Below are 23,885 nucleotides of genomic sequence, written 5' to 3'. Positions count from 1 at the left end.
CCATGCTGAGCCGAGGGAGATCTATAGCCCACAGCAACAACTTGCATTTATGTAACACTTCAACAGTGACTCTTTTGTAAAGAAAAACATAGAACCATAGAAATTTTCAACACGGAAGGAGGCCATTTCGGCCCATCGTGTCCGTGCCGGCTGACCAAGAGCTACCAAGCCTAATCCCACTTTCCCGCTCTTGGTCCGTAGCCCTGTAGGTTACAGCACTTCAAGTGCACATCCAAAAATACTTTTTAAATGTGGTGAGGGTTTCTGCCTCTACCACCCTTTCAGGCAGTGAGTTCCTTCCCAGACCCCCACCACCCTCTGGGTGAAGAATTTTCCCCTCAAATCCCCTCTAAACCTCCCCTCAATTACTTTAAATCCATGCCCCCTGGTTGTTGACCCCCCTGCTAAGACAAAATTTGACACTTGGGATGTTAGGGCAGGCGGCCAAAAGCTTGGTCCCAGAGGTAGGTTTTAAGGAGCATCTTAAAGGCGGAGAGGTTTAGGGAGGGAATTCCAGAGCTTGGGGCCCAGGCAGCTGAAGGCACGGCCGCCAATGGTGGGGGTAGAGGATTCACCAGAGGCCAGAGTTGGAGGAAGGCCGAGATCGCGGAGGGTTCGTAGGTTTGGCGGAGTTTACAGAGATGTGAGTGAGGTCGTGGAGGGAGTTGAACATGAGTATGAGAATAACCGCGTAGCCTAGGGTTCTGGGATACAATTGTAAGTAGTGCTGTGGGGTGGGATCACCTAATAACATCACTGACCGGGTAAATCTGTCCGTGGTAAATGTATGTGAGAGAAATAAACAGCACAATGTTGGCTCAACACCGAGTCCCAGACCTTGGAGTGATCAGCCAGGGTTTGTAATACAGATTGAGGGTGAGGAAGTAGTGTCTCAAACGAGTGTACTATGCTTAAACAAAGGGGACTACAGTGGGATGAGGGCAGAGTTGGCTAAAGTAGACTGGGAACACAGACTAAACGGTGGCACAATTGAGGAACAGTGGAGGACTTTTAAGGAACTCTTTCATAGTGCTCGACAAAAATATATTCCAGTGAAAAAGAAGGGCGGTAAGAGAAGGGATAACCAGCCGTGGATAACCAAGGAAATAAAGGAGAGTATCAAATTAAAAACCAAGGCGTATAAGGTGGCCAAGGTTAGCGGGAAACTAGAAGATTGGGAAAATTTTAAATGACAGCAAAGAATGACTAAGAAAGCAATAAAGAAAGGAAAGATGATTACGAAAGTAAACTTGCGCAAAACATAAAAACTGATAGTAAAAGCTTTTACCGATATATAAAATGGAAGAGCGTGACTAAAGTAAATGTTGGTCCCTTAGAAGATGAGAAGGGGGATTTAATAATGGGAAATGTGGAAATGGCTGAGACCTTAAACAATCATTTTGCTTCCGTCTTCACAGTGGAAGACACAAAAACCATGCCAAAAATTGCTGGTCACGGGAATGTGGGAAGGGAGGACCTTGAGACAATCACTATCACTAGGGGGGTAGTGCTGGAGAGGCTAATGGGACTCGAGGTAGACAAGTCCCCTGGTCCTGATGAAATGCATCCCAGGGTATTAAAAGAGATGGCGGAAGTTATAGCAGATGCATTCGTTATAATCTACCAAAATTCTCTGGACTCTGGGGAGGTACCATCGGATTGGAAAGCAGCTAATGTAACGCCTCTGTTTAAAAAAAAAAAAAGGGGGCAGACAAAAGGCAAGTAACTATAGGTCGGTTAGTTTAACATCTGTAGTGGGGAAAATGCTTGAAGCTATCATTAAGGAAGAAATAGCGGGACATCTAGATAGGAATAGTGCAGTCAAGCAGACGCAACATGGATTCATGAAGGGGAAATCATGTTTAACTAATTTACTGGAATTCTTTGAGGATATAACGAGCATGGTGGATAGAGCTGTACCGATGGATGTGGTGTATTTAGATTTCCAAAAGGCATTCGATAAGGTGCCACACAAAAGGTTACTGCAGAAGATAAAGGTACGCGGAGTCAGAGGAAATGTATTAGCATGGATAGAGAATTGGCTGGCTAACAGAAAGCAGAGAGTCGGGATAAATGGGTCCTTTTCAGGTTGGAAATCGGTGGTTAGTGGTGTGCCACAGGGATTGGTGCTGGGACCACAACTGTTTACAATATACATAGATGACCTGGAAGAGGGGACAGAGTGTAGTGTAACAAAATTTGCAGATGACACAAAGATTAGTGGGAAAGCAGGTTGTGTAGAGGACACAGAGAGGCTGCAAAGAGATTTGGATAGGTTAAGCGAATGGGCTAAGGTTTGGTAGATGGAATACACTGTCGGAAAATGTGAGGTCATCCACCTTGGGGGAAAAAAACAGTAAAAGGGAATATTATTTGAATGGGGAGAAATTACAACATGCTGCGGTGCAGAGGGACCTGGGGGTCCTTGTGCATGAAACTCTTTTTGGGAGTAAACTAAACATTAAACCGTGCCCCCCCCCCCCCCGGATCTGGGGGAAACATCAACCATTTACAAGGCTTTTTTTTTTTGGCACAAAAACATTTTTTTTTCCAAGTGCCCCCTATAAAAGGGGAGGGGGACACTAAAAGCACCGGCAATTAAAACAAATTAACTTAAAAAACATAAAATCAAATTAAAATTTGGTTGCCGGGGGTGATGATGCACTCCAGTCCCTCCGGTGCCCACCTCTCGCGGAAGGCCGCGCGCGTACCGGTGGACACCGCGTGCTCCATCTCCAGGGACACCCTGGACCGGATGTAAGAGCGGAAGAGAGGCAGGCAGTCTGGCTGAACGACCCCCTCGACCGCCCGCTGCCTGGACCGGCTGATGGCACCCTTGGCCGTGTCCAGGAGCATTCCTACGAGGAGGCCCTCGGACCTACCCGCTCCCCTCCGCACAGGGTGCCCAAAGATCAGGAGTGTGGGACTGAAGTGCAGCCAGAATTTCAGGAGCAGCCCCTTTTCCTTGTGCATGAATCCCCCAAAAAAAAAAGTTTGCAGGTGCAGCAGGTAATCAGGAAGGCGAATGGAATGTTGGCCTTCATTGCGAGAGGGATGGAGTACAAAAGCAGGGAGGTCTTGCTGCAACTGTATAGGGTATTGGTGAGGCAGCACCTGGAGTACTGCGTGCAGTTTTGGTCACCTTACTTAAGGAAGGATATACTAGTTTTGGAGGGGGTACAGAGACGATTCACGAGGCTGATTCCGGAGATGAGGGGGTTACCTTATGATGATAGATTGAGTAGACTGGGTCTTTACTCGTTGGAGTTCAGAAGGATGAGGGGTGATCTTAGAGAAACATTTAAAATAATGAAAGGGATGGACAAGATAGAGGCAGAGAGGTTGTTTCCACTGGTCGGGGAGACTAGAACCAGGGGGCACAGCCTCAAAATACGGGGGAGCCAATTTAAAACCGAGTTGAGAAGGAATTTCTTCTCCCAGAGGGTTGTGAATCTGTGGAATTCTCTGCCCAAGGAAGCAGTTGAGGCTAGCTCATTGAATGTATTCAAATCACAGATAGATAGATTTTTAACCAATAAGGGAATTAAGGGTTATGGGGAGCGGGCGGGTAAGTGGAGCTGAGTCCACGGCCAGATCAGCCATGATCTTTTTGAATGGCGGAGCAGGCTCGAGGGGCTCGATGGCCTACCCCTGTTCCTAATTCTTATGTTCTTATGTTTATTCAGAACCTTCCCCCCAAACAATCTTGCCCATATGAGCTTGTTTTGCAGGTTTCCAATGCACAGAAATGAAAGAAATATAATGAATAGTCAACATGGATTTATTTCAAAAGGGAAAATCTTGGTTGACCAACCTTATTGAGTTCTTTGAAGAGGTAGCATGGAGAGTAGATAAGGACGATGCAGTCGATGTAATATATCTAGATTTCCAAAAGGCCTTCAATAAGGTACCACATAATAGGCTAATGAATAAGGTGTGAGCATGCAGAGTCGGGGACAGGTAGCAAACTGGATCGCCAGCTGGCTGCAAGACAGAGCAGGGGTATAAAGGGTGTCATATTCACAGTGGCAGGAGGTGGGTCGTGGGGTCCCAGAAGGATCAGTGCTGGCACCACTGGTCACAATTTGTATTATGGGTGATCCTCGGGTCCAGTTTTACGGCGCTGAGCAGCACCGGCCGGGAAGAGCCACACCGGGTGTGCAACGCCTCTGGACGCGACACCGTCCGAGTTTTGACTCGAACCCGACTCGTATGCCTGGAATCGTGACTCGCAACGACCGCCTGGGAGATCGGAGCGGTTCAGCCATGTCGGCGCCGGTGAGGACAGTAAATTGCTGTAAAGGTAAGTGCGAGTGTTAGTTTTACATTTTACAGCGATTTGTGTTGTGGCTTTGTGAGTGTTTTTTTTTTAAGGGTTCCCCCCCTGGGCGCCCCCGCCCCCCCCCCCCTCGGAGCGCACGCGGCCCGGCACTTTAGTTTGCGAGTTTCCCATCCTTGTGCCTCGACGTGTACAACGCCTCCCTTCGCGCTGTGCCCCCTGACGCAGGGCCCAGATGGGGCAAATTCCTTACCAAAGTGCAGACTTATTCCCGGCTGCTAGCTTTCCCGCCCCGCCTCCGTTTTCGCCCCCGGAAACACACAAGCCTAAAATCCAGCCTTAACCGTTTAGACTTTGGAATCAAGAGCAGGATTTCTAAATTTTCAGACAACGCCAAATTAGGAGAGTCTGAGGGGGGACTGCGACAAATCACAAAAGACATTATAAACTTGAAGAATGACCATATAATTGGCAAATGAATTTCAACACCGATATTACATGAGCTATTACATTTTAGTAAGAAAAATAAGGCGGTCACTTATTACTTGGGAAATAAGAATCTAAATGGGGTAGAGGAGCAAAGGGATCTGGGATTATAAATACACACATCACAAAGTAGCAACACAGGTTAAGACCATAACAAAGCAAACCCAGCACTTGGGTTTGTTTCTAGAGGCATTGAATTGAAATGAAGGGAAGTTATGCTGAACCTGTATCGAACCGTGGTTAGACCACACTGGGAGCACTGTGCACAGTTCTGGTCTCCATATACCTGGGTTAGACCACACTTGGAGCACTGTGCACAGTTCTGGTCTCCATATACCTTGGTTAGACCACACTTGGAGCACTGTGCACAGTTCTGGTCTCCATATACCTAGGTTAGACCACACTTGGAGCACTGCACAGTTCTGGTCTCCATATACCTGGGTTAGACCACACTTGGAGCACTGCACAGTTCTGGTCTCCATATACCTGGGTTAGACCACACTTGGAGCACTGTGCACAGTTCTGGTCTCCATATACCGTGGTTTGACCACACTTGGAGCACTGCGTACAGTTCTGGTCTCTGTATATCTGGGTTAGACCACACTTGGAGCACTGCGTACAGTTCTGGTCTCTGTATACCTGGGTTAGACCACACTTGGAGCACTGCGCACAGTTCTAGTCGCCATATTATAAACAGGATATCAAGGCACTGGAGAGGCTGCAGAGATTTACAAGGATGATATCGGGACTGAGGTTAAAACCTATCTGGAAAGGATGAACAGGCTGGGGCTTGTTTCTCTTGAAAAGGCGGCTATGGGGTGACCTAATAGAGGTCTTTAAAATGATCAAAGGTTTTGAAAGAGTGGATACAGAGGGGCCGAAATTCAGGGTCTCAGAAAGACCCGTCACTGCCCGCTTGTGGAATCCTGTGGCTGCCGCTTTGTGTTCAGCTGGCCAACCCGACCCAATTTGAGTTCGGGAATTTTTCAGCCTGGACCCGATGGCTTCCCGATGCTGATGACCACCGGCAAGCGCATTATCCGAACACGCACCACCGCTCCCCCTCACTTGAAAAATCCACCCAGCGAAATTCAGCTCAAAAAATCGCTGCCCTGCCACACGGTGCCCCCGACAGCTTTGTGTCGGTGCCCCTTATCGGGAGTGTGTGCGGCCCTTCGAGGGGAGGGCCCACTGCCGCGGCCGCCATGTATTTATTTTTGCCGGCCGACTTCCCGATCGGCCGGCAAGATAGTGCCCACGGGTTCGGCTGGGCAGCCTGGCACACATGCCCCTCTTGGGTGCCAGGCCGCTGGCCCGGCCGAAACCCTCCCTGGTGGCCCAGTGGCCGAAGATAACAGGAGCGCGAGCGTGGTGACGTACACGCGCCGTGATGTCATCGCTGAATGACAGCGGCGGACGCCCGGTCCCGACCCAAATTCAGCCTCGGTCCGATTTTTAAAACATTTAAAAATGCTGAAAATCAATTGGAAGGGCACCTCATGGATCCCAGCGGTAAAACCAGGTAAAAAGTCAGAGGTGCACCAGCTTTCTGGTGTTCCTGAATTTCTGCCCAAGAATGTTTCCCCTTGTGGGGGAGACCAGAACTGGGGGCCACCAATATCAGACAGTCACTGATAAACCCAACGGGGAATTCAGGAGAAACTTCTTTACCCAGAGAGCGGTGAGAATGTGGAACTCGCTGCCACAGGGAGGGGTCGAGGTGAATAGTATCGATGTATTTAAGGGGAGGCTGGATAAACACACGGGGGAGAGAGGGATAGAAGGATGGGGTGATGGGGGGAGATGGTGAGGGGTGGAGGGGGCTGGTGTGGAGCATAAACCCCGGCACGGAGCGGTGGGGCGTAAACCCCGGCACGGAGCGGTGGGGCGTAAACCCCGGCACGGAGCGGTGGGGCGTAAACCCCGGCACGGAGCGGTGGGGCGTAAACCCCGGCACGGAGCGGTGGGGCGTAAACCCCGGCACGGAGCGGTGGGGCGTAAACCCCGGCACGGAGCGGGGCATAAACCCCGGCACGGAGCGGTGGGGCCCAGTGGCCTGTGTCTGTGCTGTAATTCAATGTAAAAAGCAGTGATTGTAGCCATTTAGAATCCATTACAAAATATCAATACAAATTGAACAAAGTTTCAAAGTCCAAAGTTGCATCAGTTACAGATGTAACATTCAGTATTTACTAAGTAAGCGAACTGCTGGTAACTTGTATTCTTCCGGCAATGTTATCTCGTCTTTTTTTAAAAAAAACATTTGGAAGAGTTCATTGCCTTGTTTTGATAATATATAGAAGCATAGAAAGTCCGGTGGCTTTCAACCCCGAAAGATGGTTTCCCAGCTGTTTTCGTCGTGCCTCTGCCCTACCATCGCTGGACAGTGAGAGTGCAGCTTACAAAGCCCCTGAATCATGGCGTGATCTGTGAATTATACCAACCCAAATCATTTTGGAGCATTTTGTGTGTTATGAGACACGCACAAAAATTGACACTGAGCCGCATAAGGAGAAATTAGGGCAGTTGGACAAAGAGGTAGCTTTTAAGGAGCACCTTGAAGGCGGAAAGGGAAGCAGAGGGGTTTAGGGAGGGAATTCCAGAGCTTGGGGCCCAGGCAACAGAAGGCACAGTCACCGATGGTTGAGCGATTATAATCGGGGATGCTCGAGATGGAATGGATTACACTCCAATAGAAAATACTTTAGGCAGGGAAAATGCTGCTGTGCATGTAAGTTTAAACACTTCCTTGCAAATGTTGAGTTTTCCTCATTATTATGTTACACAAACCTTATTTCCAGTAGCAAGTTTCTCAGCTGGTAAGAGTTCAAGATGACGGCCAAAACAATTCTCAACAAATATCTGAAGCAATCTCATTTGTAGCTCTGGCCGATTATGACTGCTTATTTTTGAGAAGGGCGTGTGCTTGTGTTACCCGCTTTGGGTTTGTGTGTTGTGGTTTGTCGCTGTCAATGGCAAACGAGAGCGAGATTTTACATAAAGTGTGCAAAACTGGTGCCGAATGTTTCACAGTTAGTAATGTAAAAAAATACCTTGTTTCGCTCTTCCAAAGGTCATCAGGGGAGTTCTCCCCAGTGTCCGGGGTGCAATATTTATCCCTCAATCAATATCTCAAAAACACCCAGATAATCTGTTCATTGATCACATTGCTGTTTGTGGGATCTTGTGGTGTGCAAACTGGCTGCAGCGTTTCCTACGTTACAACAGTGACTACACTTTAAAAGTACTTCTTTGGCTGTGAAGCACTTTGGGACTTCCTGAGATGGTGAGGGGCGCTGTGGAAATGCAACAACAACTTGTATTTATATAGTGCCTTCAACAGTGAAACATCCCAAGGGTGCCTTACAGGAGAGTTATGAGATTAAAAAATTTGACACTGAGCCACGTAAGTAGAAATTAGGGCTGGTGACCAAAAGCTGGGTCAAAGAGGTCGGTTTTAAGGAGCGTCTTGAAGGAGGAGAGGGGCGGAGAGGTTTAGGGAGGGAGTTCCAGAGCTTGGTGCCCAGACAACAGAAGGCACGGCCACCGATGGTTGAGCGATTATAATCAGGGATGCTCGAAGGCAGAATTTGAGGAGTGCAGACATCTTGATGGGCGGTGAGGAGGGTTACAGAGATATGGAGGGATTTGAAAACAAGGATGAGAATTTTGAAATTGAGCCGTTGCTTAACCGGGAGCCAATGTAGGTCAGCGAGCACAGCGGGTGATGGGTGAGTGGGACTCGGTGCGAGTTAGGGCACAGGGGGTGATGGGTGAGTGGGACTCGGTGCGAGTTAGGGCACAGGGGGTGATGGGTGAGCGGGACTCTGTGCGAGTTAGGACACGGGTCAGCGAGCACAGGGGGTGATGGGTGAGCGGGACTGGGTGCGAGTTAGGACACGGGGCAGTGAGCACAGGGGGTGATGGGTGAGTGGGACTGGGTGTGAGTTAGGACACGGGGCAGTGAGCACAGGGGGTGATGGGTGAGCGGGACTGGGTGCGAGTTAGGACACGGGGCAGTGAGCACAGGGGGTGATGGGTGAGTGGGACTGGGTGCGAGTTAGGACACGGGGGCAGTGAGCACGGGGTGATGGATGAGCGGGACTTGGTGCGAGTTAGGGCACGGGGTGATGGGTGAGCGGGACTGGGTGCGGGTTAGGACACGGGGCACAGGGGGTGATGGGTGAGCGGGACTCTGTGCGAGTTAGGACACGGGGCAGTGGGTGATGGGTGAGTGGGACTCTGTGCGAGTTAGGACACGGGGCAGTGAGCACAGGGGGTGATGGGTGAGCGGGACTGGGTGTGAGTTAGGACACGGGGCAGTGAGCACAGGGGATGATGGATGAGTGGGACTCGGTGCGAGTTAGCACAGGGGTCAGTGAGCACAGGGGGTGATGGGTGAGTGGGACTCGGTGCGAGTTAGCACAGGGGTCAGTGAGCACGGGGTGATGGGTGAGCGGGACTGGGGGCGAGTTAGGGCACGGGTCAGTGAGCACAGGGGGTGATGGGTGAGTGGGACTCGGTGCGAGTTAGGACACGGGGCAGCGAGCACAGGGGGTGATGGGTGAGTGGGACACGGTGTGAGTTAGGACACGGGGCAGTGAGCACAGGGGGTGATGGGTGAGCGGGACTGGGTGCGAGTTAGGACACGGGGCAGTGAGCACAGGGGTTGATGGGTGAGTGGGACTGGGTGCGAGTTAGGACACGGGGGCAGTGAGCACAGGGGGTCATGGGTGAGCGGGACTCTGCGAGTTAGGACACGGGGCAGCGAGCACAGGGGGTGATGGGTGAGTGGGACTCTGCGAGTTAGGACACGGGGCAGTGAGCACAGGGGGTGATGGGTGAGCGGGACTGGGTGCGAGTTAGGACACGGGGCAGTGAGCACAGTGGGTGATGGGTGAGTGGGACTGGGTGTGAGTTAGGACACGGGGCAGTGAGCACAGGGGGTGATGGGTGAGTGGGACTGGGTGCGAGTTAGGACACGGGGCAGTGAGCACGGGGTGATGGGTGAGTGGGACTGGGTGTGAGTTAGGACTCAGGGCAGTGAGCACAGGGGGTGATGGGTGAGCGGGACTGGGTGCGAGTTAGGACACGGGGCAGTGAGCACAGGGGGTGATGGGTGAGTGGGACTGGGTGCGAGTTAGAACACGGGGGCAGTGAGCACAGGGGGTGATGGGTGAGCGGGACTCGGTGCGAGTTAGGACACGGGGCACGGGGTGATGGGTGAGCGGGACTGGGTGCGAGTTAGGCCACGGGGCACAGGGGGTGATGGGTGAGCGGGACTCTGTGCGAGTTAGGACACGGGGCAGTGAGCACAGTGGGTGATGGGTGAGTGGGACTCTGTGCGAGTTAGGACACGGGTCAGTGAGCACAGGGGGTGATGGGTGAGTGGGACTGGGTGCGAGTTAGGACACGGGGTCAGTGAGCACAGGGGGTGATGGGTGAGTGGGACTGGGGGCGAGTTAGGACACTGGGCAGTGAGCACAGGGGGTGATGGGTGAGCGGGACTGGGTGTGAGTTAGGACACGGGTCAGTGAGCACAGGGGGTGATGGGTGAGTGGGACTGGGGGCGAGTTAGGACACTGGGCAGTGAGCACAGGGGGTGATGGGTGAGCGGGACTGGGTGTGAGTTAGGACACTGGGCAGTGAGCACAGGGGGTGATGGGTGAGCGGGACTGGGGGCGAGGTAGGACACGGGTCAGTGAGCACAGGGGGTGATGGGTGAGTGGGACTCTGTGAGTTAGGGCACGGGGGCAGCCGACTTTTAGATCGTCTATATATTACGTAAGTAAAGATCGCTTTCTTTGATTTGTGCAGGCTTTTGAAAGGCAGAATCCTCGAGCTGGAGGCGGGAAGCCTTGTGGCCCACAGGCTCTCACTAAGTTAATGCACACACCCCCTTGGGTGAGGGACAAGGAGGCCGCCAAAGGCTGTGGAAGGAGGGGAGGGGAATAAATGATAAAAATACAACACACTGAAGGAATGAGGAATTGAAGCGCTGGGGAGTTAGCTAGGAATCCGCGCTGTGTCCTAAATGAATGTTTTATGGCCTCGGGTAGCTGCCATCTGGAATTTTTGAAATCTAATTCATTGTTACAGAATATTTCTTAACTCCCGAAAGGGGCGATTTTGGAAAAGTTGACTTCATTTTCAGTTTTTTTTGTATTGAATTTTTCAGCCTGCTAAAAAAGTAAACAAATCACCATCCTGGAACTTACTGCTCTCCCACACCATACAGAAACTAGTGCAGCCTGTGATTGAATGAAGTTACGAGGGAAATGAACCACTGCTATCTCAGGTGTCCAGCCTGTGAACCCTACACCCCTCCCCCACCATAACTGAGTCCCCGCCTACCCTCCCAGGTGGATGTAAAAGATCCCATGGCCACTATTTCAAAGAGTGGGTTCGGGGGGGGGGTTCTTCCTGGCGCCCTGGGCCAATATTTATATCTCAATCAACCTCACTTTTATCTGGGTCATTGTCACATTGCTGTGTGTGGGAGCTTGCTGTGCGCAAATTGGCTGCCGCGTTTCCCTCATTACAGCAGTGACCACACTGCAAAGAATACTTCGTTGGCTGTGAAGCTCTTTGGGACGTCCTGAGCCCATGAAAGGCACTGTAGAAAAGGGAGTTCTGTTCGTGTACAACAGTGACGGTCAGTCGTTACCCTGACTGATGATGTACTCTTTCAAGGTGAGGGGATTTCTCTCTGCGTGTTGCAGTGCATCTCGCACCGAGCATGTGGTGCAAAGTGTATCAGTTGGCCCAGTCAGCCTTCCTAAGTTGCAGCACAGGCAAGTGCTTCAGATGAAACCTTAGACTGCGCACAGTGCAGCTCCAGCACTTTACACAAAGCCAGCTGCACCTTGAGCTTGCTGCAGCCACCTGTTGCCCGGCCAGAATCCTATCGAATATTCAATCTGGGGTTTCCTCAGGAGCTGGAGGCCGTCCGGGTGTAGCGGGGATGGAGGCTGCACTGGGTTTTGATGTGTGCCCGGGGAAGTGTTGTAAGAGTTGAGGTGTGTGTATGAGTTTAACAATGTAGTTTCTGTAACCCCTCGAGTGTAGAAGAGTAAAGGGTGATCTGATCAAGGTGTTTACAACAACAACTTGTATTTATATAGTGCCTTTAACACAGTAAAACATCCCAAGGCGCTTACCGGGTGTTAAAAGACAAAACAAATATTGACACTGAGGCACAGGAGAAGAAATTACGGCAGGTGATCAAAAGCTGGGTCAAAGAGGTAGGTTTTAAGGAGCATCTTAAAGGAGGATAGAGAGGTTTAGGGAGGGAGTTCCAGAGCTTGGGGCCCAGGCAACAGAAGGCACGGCCACCGATGGTGGAGCGATTATAATCAGGGATGCTCAGGAGGGCAGAATTAGAGGAGTGCAGACATCGCTGGGGGTTGTGGGGCTGGAGGAGATTAGAGATATGCAGGGGGAGAGGCCATGGAGGGATTTATAAACAAGGATGAGAATTTGAAATTGAGGTGTTGCTTAACCGGGAGCCAGTGTAGGTCAGCGAGCACAGCGGGTGATGGGTGAACGACTTGGTGCGAGTTAGAACATGGGGCAGTGAGCACGGGGGGTGATGGGTGAGTGGGACTCGGTGCGAGTTAGGACACGGGGCAGTGAGCACAGGGGGTGATGGGTGAGTGGGACTGGGTGTGAGTTACGACACGGGGTGATGGGTGAGTGGACTGGGTGTGAGTTAGGACACGGGGCAGTGAGCACAGGGGGTGATGGGTGAGCGGGACTGGGTGTGAGTTAGGACACGGGGCAGTGAGCACAGGGGGTGATGGGTGAGCGGGACTGGGTGAGAGGACACGGGGCAGTGAGCACAGGGGCTGATGGGTGAGCGGGACTCGGTGTGAGTTAGGACACGGGGGTGACGGGTGAGCGGGACTGGGTGTGAGTTAGGACACGGGGGCAGCGAGCACAGGTGGTGGGTGAGCGGGACTGGGTGCGAGTTAGGACACGGGGTGATGGGTGAGCAGGACTCGGTGTGAGTTAGGACACGGGGTGATGGGTGAGCAGGACTCGGTGTGAGTTAGAACACTGGGTGATGGGTGAGCAGGACTCGGTGTGAGTTAGGACAAGGGCAGCCGAGTTTTGGATCACCTCTAGTTTAAGACGATTAAAGGATTCGATAGGGTAGATAAAGTTAATTCTTTCCTCCGGTGGGGGGGGAAGCCCAGAACAAGAGGGTGTAACCTTAAAATTAAAGCCAGGTCATTCAGGGGTGATGTCAGGAAGCACTTCTTCACACAGAGTAGTGGGAATCTGGAACTCTCTTTCCCCCCCCCCCCCCACAAAAAGCTGTCGAGGCTGTGGTTCAATTGAAAATGTCAAAAGTGAGATGGAGAGATTTTTGTTGGGTAAGGGTATTGAGGGTTACGGAACCAAGGCGGGTAGATGGGGTTAAGGAACAGATCAGCCGTGATCTGATTGACCGACAGAACAGGCTCAAGGGGCTGAATGGCATCCTGCTCCTATGACCTCAGCTGGCAATGACTGAAAGGCACAGTGTAGAAGGGTGCCAGCTTCTGTTCCTGGTCGGCACCGAGTTCACTGGTCCCCACCAGGCCTGTGACTGAGGCACTGCAATTGCTCTTGGCTCCCCTGGGTTCGGGAGGGCGAGATTGGCCGATGTTAGCGCTCCTGATTGCTAATCCAGTAACCCACGCACGGTTTGCAGTTGTCGGGTGAGGGTGGGATCACGCCTGTCTGCAGTGCCTCCCGTGGATGAATAGCCTGAGCAACATTCACTGACCAGGTTCACGCACAGAGTGGCCCCTGGGCAAGGTAGCAGACGGGTCCAGCTCCCGTCAGTCTGTGGCACCAAGCAGTCAGTCCTTCCACAAGTGGAGGGCTGGGAGAAAGCAACAGGTCAATCCTTACTCTTTGCAGAGGTAACGGCATTAGAGGAGGAGGAAAAAGAAAGACTTGGATTTATATAGCGCCTTTCACAGCCACCGGACGTCTGAGTTTTACAGCCAATGAAGTACTTTTGGAATGTAGTCGCTGTTGTAATGTGGGAAACACGGCACATTGTGCACAGCAAGCTCCCACACACAGCAATGTGATAATGACCAGATAATTCAGGAGTTTTTTAATGTTGATTGAGGGATAAATATTGGCCCCAAGACACCGGGGATAACTCCCCTGCTCCACTTCGAAATAGTGGCCATGGGATCTTTTGCATCCACTTGAGAGAGCAGATGGGGCCACAATTTAACATCTCATCTGAAAGACCGCCCCTCCGACAGTGCGGTGCTCCCTCAGTACTGCCCCTCCGATAGTGCGGCGCTCTCTCAGTACCGCCCCCCCGACAGTGCGGCGCTCCCTCAGCAACGCCCCCCCGACAGTGCGGCGCTCCCTCAGTACTGCCCCTCCGACAGTGCGGCGCTCCCTCAGCAACGCCCCTCCGACAGTGCGGCGCTCCCTCAGCAACGCCCCTCCGACAGTGCGGCGCTCCCTCAGTACTGACACTGGGAGTGTCCGCCTCAAATTTGCAGCAGTGAGGTTCACTGTCGTGTGTGGGCCTAATTGCGCTCGGGAGCATGACCTGGAGCGCTGAGGGTTATAAGCAGCGTATTTGGATATGGTACCTGATACCATCTCATATCATTAACCTGCTGCTCCTCATCAGATGGGTTTTTCATTACTCGGAAGCCTGGGCTCAAGGTCGCCTGTCCACATTATCTCCGGACTGGGGCCGGGCTCTGATTCCACTGGGAGCCACCAGCCGCCTTGCCCAATGGCCTTTCCCGGTGCATGAGCCTCGCCAGACCGGCTCAGCAGCCTATCAAATGTAGCGGCTGTTCTCCTGAGCCCCCTCTCGTCCCTCCTTAACCCAGGGGGAGAGCTAACACATACAACAATACCTTGTATTTATATAGCGCCTTTAGAATGGAGAAAGATTGCAAAGTGCTGCAGTACAGCGGGACCTGGGGGTACTTTGCATGAAACACAAAAGGTTAGTATGCAGGTACAGCAAGTGATCAGGAAGGCCAATGGAATCTTGGCCTTTATTGCAAAGGGGATGGAGTATAAAAGCAGGGAAGTCTTGCTCCAGTTATACAGGATATTGGTGAGGCCACATCTGGAGTACTGCGTGCAGTTTTGGTTTCCATAATTACGAAAGGATATACTTTGGAGGCAGTTCAGAGAAGGTTCACTCGGTTGATTCCGGAGATGAGGGGGTTGACTTATGAGGAAAGGAAGAGTAGGTTGGGCCTCTACTCATTGGAATTCAGAAGAATGAGAGGCGATCTTATTGAAACGTATAAGATTATGAGGGGGCTCGACATGTTTCCACTGATGGGGGAGACTAGACCTAGAGGACATGATCTTAGAATAAGGGGCCGCCCATTTAAAACAGATGAGAAATGTCTTCTCTCGGGGTTGTAAATCTGTAGAATTCGCTGCCTCAGAGAGCTGTGGAAGATGGGTCATTAAATAAATTTAAGACAGAAATAGACAGTTTCTTAAACGATAAGGGAATAAGGGGTTATGGGGAGCGGGCAGGGAAGTGGACCTGAGTCCATGATTGGATCAGCAATGATCGTATTAAATGGTGGAGCAGGCTCGAGGGCCTTGTGGCCTACTCCTGCTTATGTTCTTATTGAACATAGTTCCAAGGCGCTTCACAGGAGTATAATACGATTAGAAATTTGACACCGAGCCACATAAGTAGAAATTAGCACAGGTAACCAAAAGCTTGGTCAAAGAGGTCGGTTTTAAGGAGCGTCTTGAAGGAGGTGAGAGGCGGAGAGGTTTAGGGAGGGAATCCCAGCGCTTGGGGCCCAGGCAACAGAAGGCACGTCCACCAATGGTGGAGCGATTTATAGTCAGAGATGCTCCGGAGGGCAGAATTAGAGGAGCATAGATATCTCAGGGGGAGGGGGTGGGGGGGCAGAGGGTTGTGGAGTTGGAGGAGATTACAGAGATAGGGAGGGTCAAGGGCCATAGAGGGATTTGAACACGAGGATGAGAATTTTGAAATCGAGGCGTTGCTTAACCGGGAGCCAATGTAGGTTAGCGAGCACAGGGGTGATGGGTGAGTGGGACTCGGTGCGAGTTAGGACAGGGGGTGATGGGTGAGCGGGACTCGGTGCGAGTTAGGACACGGGGCAGTGAGCACAGGGGGTGATGGGTGAGCGGGACTGGGTGTGAGTTAGGACACGGGGCAGTGAGCACAGGGGGTGATGGGTGAGCGGGACTCGGTGCGAGTTAGGACACGGGGCAGTGAGCACAGGGGGTGATGGGTGAGCGGGACTCGGTGCGAGTTAGGACACGGGGGCAGTGAGCACAGGGGGTGATGGGTGAGCGGGACTGGGTGTGAGTTAGGACACGGGGCAGTGAGCACAGGGGGTGATGGGTGAGCGGGACTCGGTGCGAGTTAGGACACGGGGGCAGTGAGCACAGGGGGTGATGGGTGAGTGGGACTGGGTGCGAGTTAGGACACGGGGGCAGTGAGCACAGGGGGTGATGGGAGAGTGGGACTCAGTGCGAGTTAGGACACGGGGCAGTGAGCACAGGGGGTGATGGGTGAGTGGGACTGGGTGCGAGTTAGGACACGGGGCAGTGAGCACAGGGGGTGATGGGTGAGTGGGACTGGGTGTGAGTTAGGACACCGGGCAGTGAGCACAGGGGGTGATGGGTGAGTGGGACTGGGTGCGAGTTAGGACACGGGGGCAGTGAGCACAGGGGGTGATGGGAGAGTGGGACTCAGTGCGAGTTAGGACACGGGGCAGCTGAGTTTTGGATCACCTCTAGTTTACGTCGGGTAGAATGTAGTTGCTGTACAGCAACGTTCACTGATGTAGACCCATCAATGCAGCAACACAGCGCAAGGCGGTTTGCCTGCAAGCAGTTCAAAGATGTGGGAGCCGAATAACAGACGGAGTGAAGGTGGGAGAGGAGGGGGTTGGGAAAGAGAAAGCCGTTGAACAGAGTTTGTGCGACACCCAGTTTGTGGTTCTGAATTTCCCTTTTTTTGTTTCCCGTGACAGGAAGCCAACACTCGCCATTTCCTCTCTCATTTTTGATATAAAACGGGGACTCGATGGTAGCAGGGCCTGGTCAGCACAGCCTGAATCACATGAAGGGCTGCAGGGCAGGGAGCTGCTGTAGGGCCCCTCCGTCCCCTGGCCTGAGTACGGCCGCTCCGTCCCCTGGCCTGAGTACGGCATCACTCCACCAGAACAAAATAAAGACATACCTTTCTCTGGCTCCTTTCACGACCACCAGACGTCTCAAAGCACTTTACAGCCAATGAAGTACTTTTGGAGTGTGGTCACTGTTGTAATGTGGGAAACACAGCAGCCAATTTGCGCACAGCAAGCTCCCACACCCAGCAATGTGATAATGACCCGGATCTGCTGGGGTTTTTTTTGATGTTGATGGGGGGACAAATATTGGCCCCAGGACACCGGCTCTGAGGTTATCCACTTTGGTGGTAAAAACAGAGAGACAGACTATTATCTGAATGGTGACAGATTAGGAAAAGGGGAGGTGCAAAGAGACCTGGGTGTCATGGTACATCAGTCATTGAAGGTTGGCATGCAGGTGCAGCAGGCGGTTAAGAAAGCAAATGGCATGTTGGCCTTCATAGCAAGGGGATTTGAGTACAGGGGCAGGGAGGTGTTGCTACAGTTGTACAGGGCATTGGTGAGGCCACACCTGGAGTATTGTGTACAGTTTTGGTCTCCTAACCTGAGGAAGGACATTCTTGCTATTGAGGGAGTGCAGCGAAGGTTCACCAGACTGATTCCCGGGATGGCGGGACTGACCTATCAAGAAAGACTGGATCAACTGGGCTTGTATTCACTGGAGTTCAGAAGAATGAGAGGGGACCTCATAGAAACATTTAAAATTCTGACGGGGTTAGACAGGTTAGATGCAGGAAGAATGTTCCCAATGTTGGGGAAGTCCAGAACCAGAGGTCACAGTCTAAGGATAAGGGGTAAGCCATTTAGGACCGAGATGCGGAGGAACTTCTTCACACAGAGAGTGGTGAACCTGTGGAATTCTCTACCACAGAAAGTTGTTGAGGCCAATTCACTAAATATATTCAAAAAGGAGTTAGATGAGGTCCTTACTACTAGGGGGATCAAGGGGTATGGCGAGAAAGCAGGAATGGGGTACTGAAGTTGAATGTTCAGCCATGAACTCATTGAATGGCGGTGCAGGCTAGAAGGGCCGAATGGCCTACTCCTGCACCTATTTTCTATGTTTCTTCTTCGAAATAGTGGCCATGGGATCTTTTACACCCACCTAAGAGTGCAGACGGAGACTCTGTTTAACATCTCATCTGAAAGGCAGCACCTCCGACAGTGCGGCACTCCCTCAGTACTGCCCCTCCGACAGTGCGGCGCTCCCTCAGTACTGCCCCTCCGACAGTGCGGCGCTCCCTCAGTACTGCCCCTCCGACAGTGCGGCGCTCCCTCAGTACTGCCCCTCCGACAGTGCAGCACTCCCTCAGTACTGCCCCTCCGACAGTGCGGCGCTCCCTCAGTACTGCCCCTCCGACAGTGCGGTGCTCCCTCAGCACTGCCCCTCCGACAGTGCGCCGCTCCCTCAGTACTGCCCCTCCGACTGCGCCGCTCCCTCAGTACTGCCCCTCTGACAGTGCGCCGCTCCCTCAGTACTGCCCCTCCGACTGCGTCGCTCCCTCAGTACTGCCCCTCCGACAGTGCGCCGCTCCCTCAGCACTGCCCCTCCGACTGCGCCGCTCCCTCAGTGCGCCGCTCCCTCAGTACTGCCCCTCCGACAGTGCGGCACTCCCTCAGTACTGCCCCTCCGACAGTGCGGCACTCCCTCAGTACTGCCCCTCCGACAGTGCGGCACTCCCTCAGTACTGCCCCTCCGACAGTGAGGCACTCCCTCAGCACTGCCCCTCTGACAGTGCGGAGCTCCCTCAGCACTGCCCCTCCGACAGTGCGGGGCTCCCTCAGTACTGCCTCTCCGACAGTGCGCCGCTCCCTCAGTACTGCCCCTCCGACAGTGCGGCACTCCCTCAGCACTGGGAGTATCAGCCTAGATTTTTATGCTCAAGTTCCTGGAGTGGGACTTGAACCCACGACCTACTGACTCAGAGGCGAGTGTGCTGGATTTGAGTTGAGACTTGGCAGATTGTGGGGAAAGATTGGGGCGGGGGGAGGAGAGAAGGAGCGCCACATTGAGGCATGGTTGAAGGAGAGAGCGAGTGAGAGGCGGAGGGCTGGTGTCTGGGCGGCCCCTGCTTTGAACACCAGCTGAATGCCGGGCGCGGCAGTGCAAGCCAGGCTCCGCTGAGAGGGCGTGGTGGGGACCGTCTGTTCCTCCTGACATGTAGCAAAGGCAGACACAAAAAAGACACAAGGCTCCTGTGGTAAGCGTGCAGACGCCGGGTGCTGCTGAGCAGATTGGAGATGAGCTAACGGAGTACACGCTGCCCTGCACACCAGGAGCTGGGGGCTGTGCATGAGTTAAAGACGCTGACATCACGCTGTTTGGAACAATACGCCTGAATGCATCAGCCCCATTCTCAAGGAACTGACAGTGGAACTGTGCCAAGCCTCGATTCACAGCAGCAACTTGTCCTTCCCCAGCCCAGACAAAGTGCCGAATGGGGGAATTGACAGGGAGTGATTATTGAAGCGCAGGACAGAAATATTCAGCAAGGGCTACTTGCGGACAGTGTGTGTGAGAGAGGGGCGAGGAGAGAGAAGAGAAACCAAAAGACTTCAGCCTGATCTGTAAAAGATTTGCAAACCGCCTTGCTCAGAAACGGGGCGAGATGCAACATTTAGTTTAGTGGGAGGCTGGCGAGGCAGAGCTGGGACCGTCAGGTCAGAGCAGAGCAGACACACCGCGGCGGCCAGCAAGCGCTTCCACCGAGGAGCTCTTAAAGTGTGCAGAAACCGCGGCTCCACCAGTTTGCGAAGGAAGCAGGAATGTTTCGGAGATGCTGCCGGGTTTGAACCACCGCGAATTGCAGAGCTCTGCCGTTTATTCTTCAAACCCCAAGGAGCGCAAGACTGCGTTTCTGCTTAAACCCAGTTAATTACAAAACCAGCCTGTCCATTCTACACAGTTAACCGTAAGTACTTTGTTCAATCCTGGTAGGTGATCAGCCGGGGCTCAGTGGGCAGCACTCTCTCCCACACTCAGTCAGCAGGTCGTGGGTTCCAGTCCCACTCTCACTCGAGGCACATGAGCCCATACTCCAGGCTGACACTCCCAGTGCAGTACTGAGGGAGCGCCGCACTGTCGGAGGGGCGGTACTGAGGGAGGGGCAGTACTGAGGGAGCACTGCACTGTCGGAGGGGCAGTACTGAGGGAGCGCCGCACTGTCGGAGGGGCAGTACTGAGGGAGCGCCGCACTGTCGGAGGGGCAGTACTGAGGGAGTGCCACACTGTCGGAGGGGCAGTACTGAGGGAGTGCCGCACTGTCGGAGGGGCAGTACTGAGGGAGCGCCGCACTGTCGGAGGGGCGATACTGAGGGAGTGCTACACTGTCGGAGGGGCAGTACTGAGGGAGCGCCGCACTGTCGGAGGGGCGGTACTGAGGGAGGGGCAGTACTGAGGGTGCGCCGCACTGTCGGAGGGGCAGTACTGAGGGTGCGCCGCACTGTCTGAGGGGCAGTACTGAGGGAGCGCCGCACTGTCGGAGGGGCAGTACTGAGGGAGCGCCGCACTGTCGGAGGGACAGTACTGAGGGAGCGCCGCACTGTCGGAGGGACAGTACTGAGGGAGCGCCGCACTGTCGGAGGGGTAGTACTGAGAGAGCGCCGCACTGTCGGAGGGGCAGTACTGAGGGATTGCAGCTATTGATATCTTGACCAACACCGAAAAACATCGCATTTATCTCATAGGTGTTTGTGGGAGCTTGCTGTGCACAAATTAGCTACCGCTTTCCCTACATTACAATAGTGACTACACTTCAGAAAGTACTTAAATTGGCTGTAAAGCGCTTTGGGACATCCCGATGTTGCGGAAAGGCGTTGTGTAAATGGCAGATACAATATATACATACCGTGGCTGTTTGGAAACACTGAGGGAACTCCCTAGAAGACTCTGTGGGTAGTACGCAGCCAGGAAACTCCAGCTTTCACCTCCCCCTCTGGGCTGAATTCCCTGCTCTTAGTTTTAGAAGGCTCCAGCTTGGGCTGGGGAGCAGAGGCCTCAGTCGGGGACCCCTGAGCGCTGTCCCGTGGCCGTTGCCGCAGGGTTTGTGTTTGCCCCGCGGAGTGAGAGCAGGGTTGGACAAATCCCCTCCATCAGCTGGTGCTGCCCGGGAAAATAACTGCTCGGTTCGCCTGCTAATGATCCCAGCAAGGTCTCGTGTGCCAACTGGCTTTCAACTGCACGCTGCAGCTGGAATGTGCGTCCTGTGTCTCATCGGCAGACACAGCTCTGGGTCACTCGAGGGGCCAACAGTACGTCTGTCGATAGGTTGCCTGGTCACACTTCATGGCACGGATACATGGGCCATGGACCGGGAAAATGGCACCAGTGGGTAGCCGTCCCTTGGCATCTTCCTTCAGGTGTGCCCCCACTCTTCTGTGTCTACGCTCCCCTTCCCCCCCCCCGGCAAGATCACGTTGGTAGTGCATGCAACATTGACACTGGCTGCCACGAACTTCCAGCCATGCTGTGCAAGGCCACCCTTCATTGCCAAACAGGGCAGCCCTCCCGAGGGGGTTGACTTATGAAGATAGGTTGAGTATGTTGGGCCTATACTCATTGGAGTTCAGAAGAATGAGAGGTGATCTTATCGAAACATACAAGATATTGAGAGGGCTCAACAAGGTGGATGCAGAGAGGATATTTCCACTCGGGAAACCAAAACTAGGGACATAGTCTCAGAATAAGGGGCCGCCCATTTATAAAACTGAGATGAGGAGGGATTTCTTCTCTGAGGGTGGTGAACCTGTGGAATTCTCTGCCCCAGAGAGCTGTGGAGGCTGGGTCATTGAATATATTTAAGGCGGAGTTGGACAGATTGTTGAGCGATAAGGGAGTGAAGGGTTATGGGGAGCGGGCGGGGAAGTGGAGCTGAGTCCATGATCGTATTAAATGGCGGAGCAGGCTCGAGGGGCCGAATGGCCGACTCCTACTTCTTATGTTCCCCTCGCTCTTGCCTCTTGCAGCGGTACCTCCACTTCACGAGCTCCCAATCCAGGGGTTTGATTGCTGCCCCACTCCATCACTGCCCACCCCGACTCAGTCTCCTGCCTCTATATCTATAATGCAAGTCACCTGGTGTTACCAGATACTTTTTTTTTTTAAACCTCCAACATTCTTTGGAAGGGCTGAAGGTTTACAAAACTTTTGCACCACCCTTCCCCATCGTGCAGTTACTTGCTAATGTTTAGGTAGCTGCATCCTGATAAATATTCCCAGCATCACTTCAAGGGCTGCTGGCACCGTGAATCCCTTCCCCACCCACCAGGCAAGCAGTACAGGCCAAATCCAGGCTGGGAGTCCAGCGGCATTAATGTAACTACTTTAGATGCAGATACCGTGAGCATTCCTGCGGGGCTGGCAATCAGGCAAAGTGACTGGGTAAAGTTCATTTCATGGGCAGTCCCTTGACCGAGGATGATTCAAGGAACGACCCGATGTTCCAACCCTGAACTCCAATTGATGAGGTGGGTGGAAGATGCCTGTGTGTGGATTATTTAACGTGGGGTGACCGTTGCACACCAGCCACCACGCGGGCTTGACAGAGCGAGGTCTTGGTCCAGTGGCAAGGGTTAACCAGGATGACTGGAGACCAGCTCTGCTGCACGGACCTACTGCGCCCACATATTGGATAGATTGGCGAATGATACTTAAGGGGTTGACTGTGGATGGGAAATGGCAGACATTTAGAGACCGCATGGATGAATTACAACAATTGTACATTCCTGTCTGGCGTAAAAATAAAAAAGGGAAGGTGGCTCAACCGTGGCTATCTAGGGAAATCAGGGATAGTATTAAAGCCAAGGAAGTGGCATACAAATTGGCCAGAAATAGCAGCGAACCCGGGGACTGGGAGAAATTTAGAACTCAGCAGAGGAGGACAAAGGGTTTGATTAGGGCAGGGAAAATGGAGTACGAGAAGAAGCTTGCAGGGAACATTAAGGCAGATTGCAAAAGTTTCTATAGGTATGTAAAGAGAAAAAGGTTAGTAAAGACAAACGTAGGTCCCCTGCAGTCAGAATCAGGGGAAGCCATAACGGGGAACAAAGAAATGGCAGATCAATTGAACAAGTACTTTGGTTCAGTATTCACTAAGGAGGACACAAACAACCTTCCAGATATAAAAGGGGTCAGAGGGTCTAGTAAGGAGGAGGAACTGAGGGAAATCTTTATTAGTCGGGAAATTGTGTTGGGGAAATTGATGGGATTGAAGGCCGATAAATCCCCAGGGCCTGATGGACTGCATCCCAGAGTACTTAAGGAGGTGGCCTTGGAAATAGCGGATGCATTGACAGTCATTTTCCAACATTCCATTGACTCTGGATCAGTTCCTATCGAGTGGAGGGTAGCCAATGTAACCCCACTTTTTAAAAAAAGGAGGGAGAGAGAAAACAGGGAATTATAGACCGGTCAGCCTGACCTCAGTAGTGGGTAAAATGATGGAATCAATTATTAAGGATGTCATAGCAGCACATTTGGAAAATGGTGACATGATAGGTCCAAATCAGCATGGATTTGTGAAAGGGAAATCATGCTTGACAAATCTTCTGGAATTTTTTGAGGATGTTTCCAGTTATGTGGACAAAGGAGAACCAGTTGATGTGGTATATTTGGACTTTCAGAAGGCTTTCGACAAGGTCCCACACAAGAGATTAATGTGCAAAGTTAAAGCACATGGGATTGGGGGTAGTGTGCTGACGCGGATTGAGAACTGGTTGTCAGACAGGAAGCAAAGAGTAGGAGTAAATGGGTACTTTTCAGAATGGCAGGCAGTGACTAGTGGGGTACGGCAAGGTTCTGTGCTGGGGCACCAGCTGTTTACATTGTACATTAATGATTTAGACGAGGGGATTAAATGTAGTATCTCCAAATTTGCGGATGACACTAAGTTGGGTGGCAGTGTGAGCTGCGAGGAGGATGCTATGAGGCTGCAGAGTGACTTTGA

The 23,885-nt window shown here is 52.5% G+C and overlaps 1 protein-coding gene across 2 annotated transcripts in view; it reads left to right on the top strand.

The window, feature by feature from the left end:
• Window positions 1–23,885, top strand: part of LOC139239403 (cdc42 effector protein 2-like) — a 51,110-nt gene that overhangs the window by 2,591 nt on the left and 24,634 nt on the right. Inside the window, exon 1 of one of the 2 annotated variants that reach the window (XM_070868098.1) lies at window positions 18,970–19,853. The exons of the other annotated variant lie outside the window; for it this stretch is intronic. The gene's annotated coding sequence lies outside the window, so the exon portion shown is untranslated. Of the gene's footprint in view, window positions 1–18,969; window positions 19,854–23,885 lie in introns of those variants that run through there. 2 annotated transcript variants of the gene reach the window in all.

The sequence above is a fragment of the Pristiophorus japonicus genome, chromosome 27, assembly GCF_044704955.1.
Source record: "Pristiophorus japonicus isolate sPriJap1 chromosome 27, sPriJap1.hap1, whole genome shotgun sequence".
Lineage (NCBI taxonomy): Eukaryota > Metazoa > Chordata > Chondrichthyes > Pristiophoridae > Pristiophorus > Pristiophorus japonicus.
Note: the sequence above shows the minus strand (reverse complement) of the source record. Positions and strands in the feature narration are given on the sequence as shown.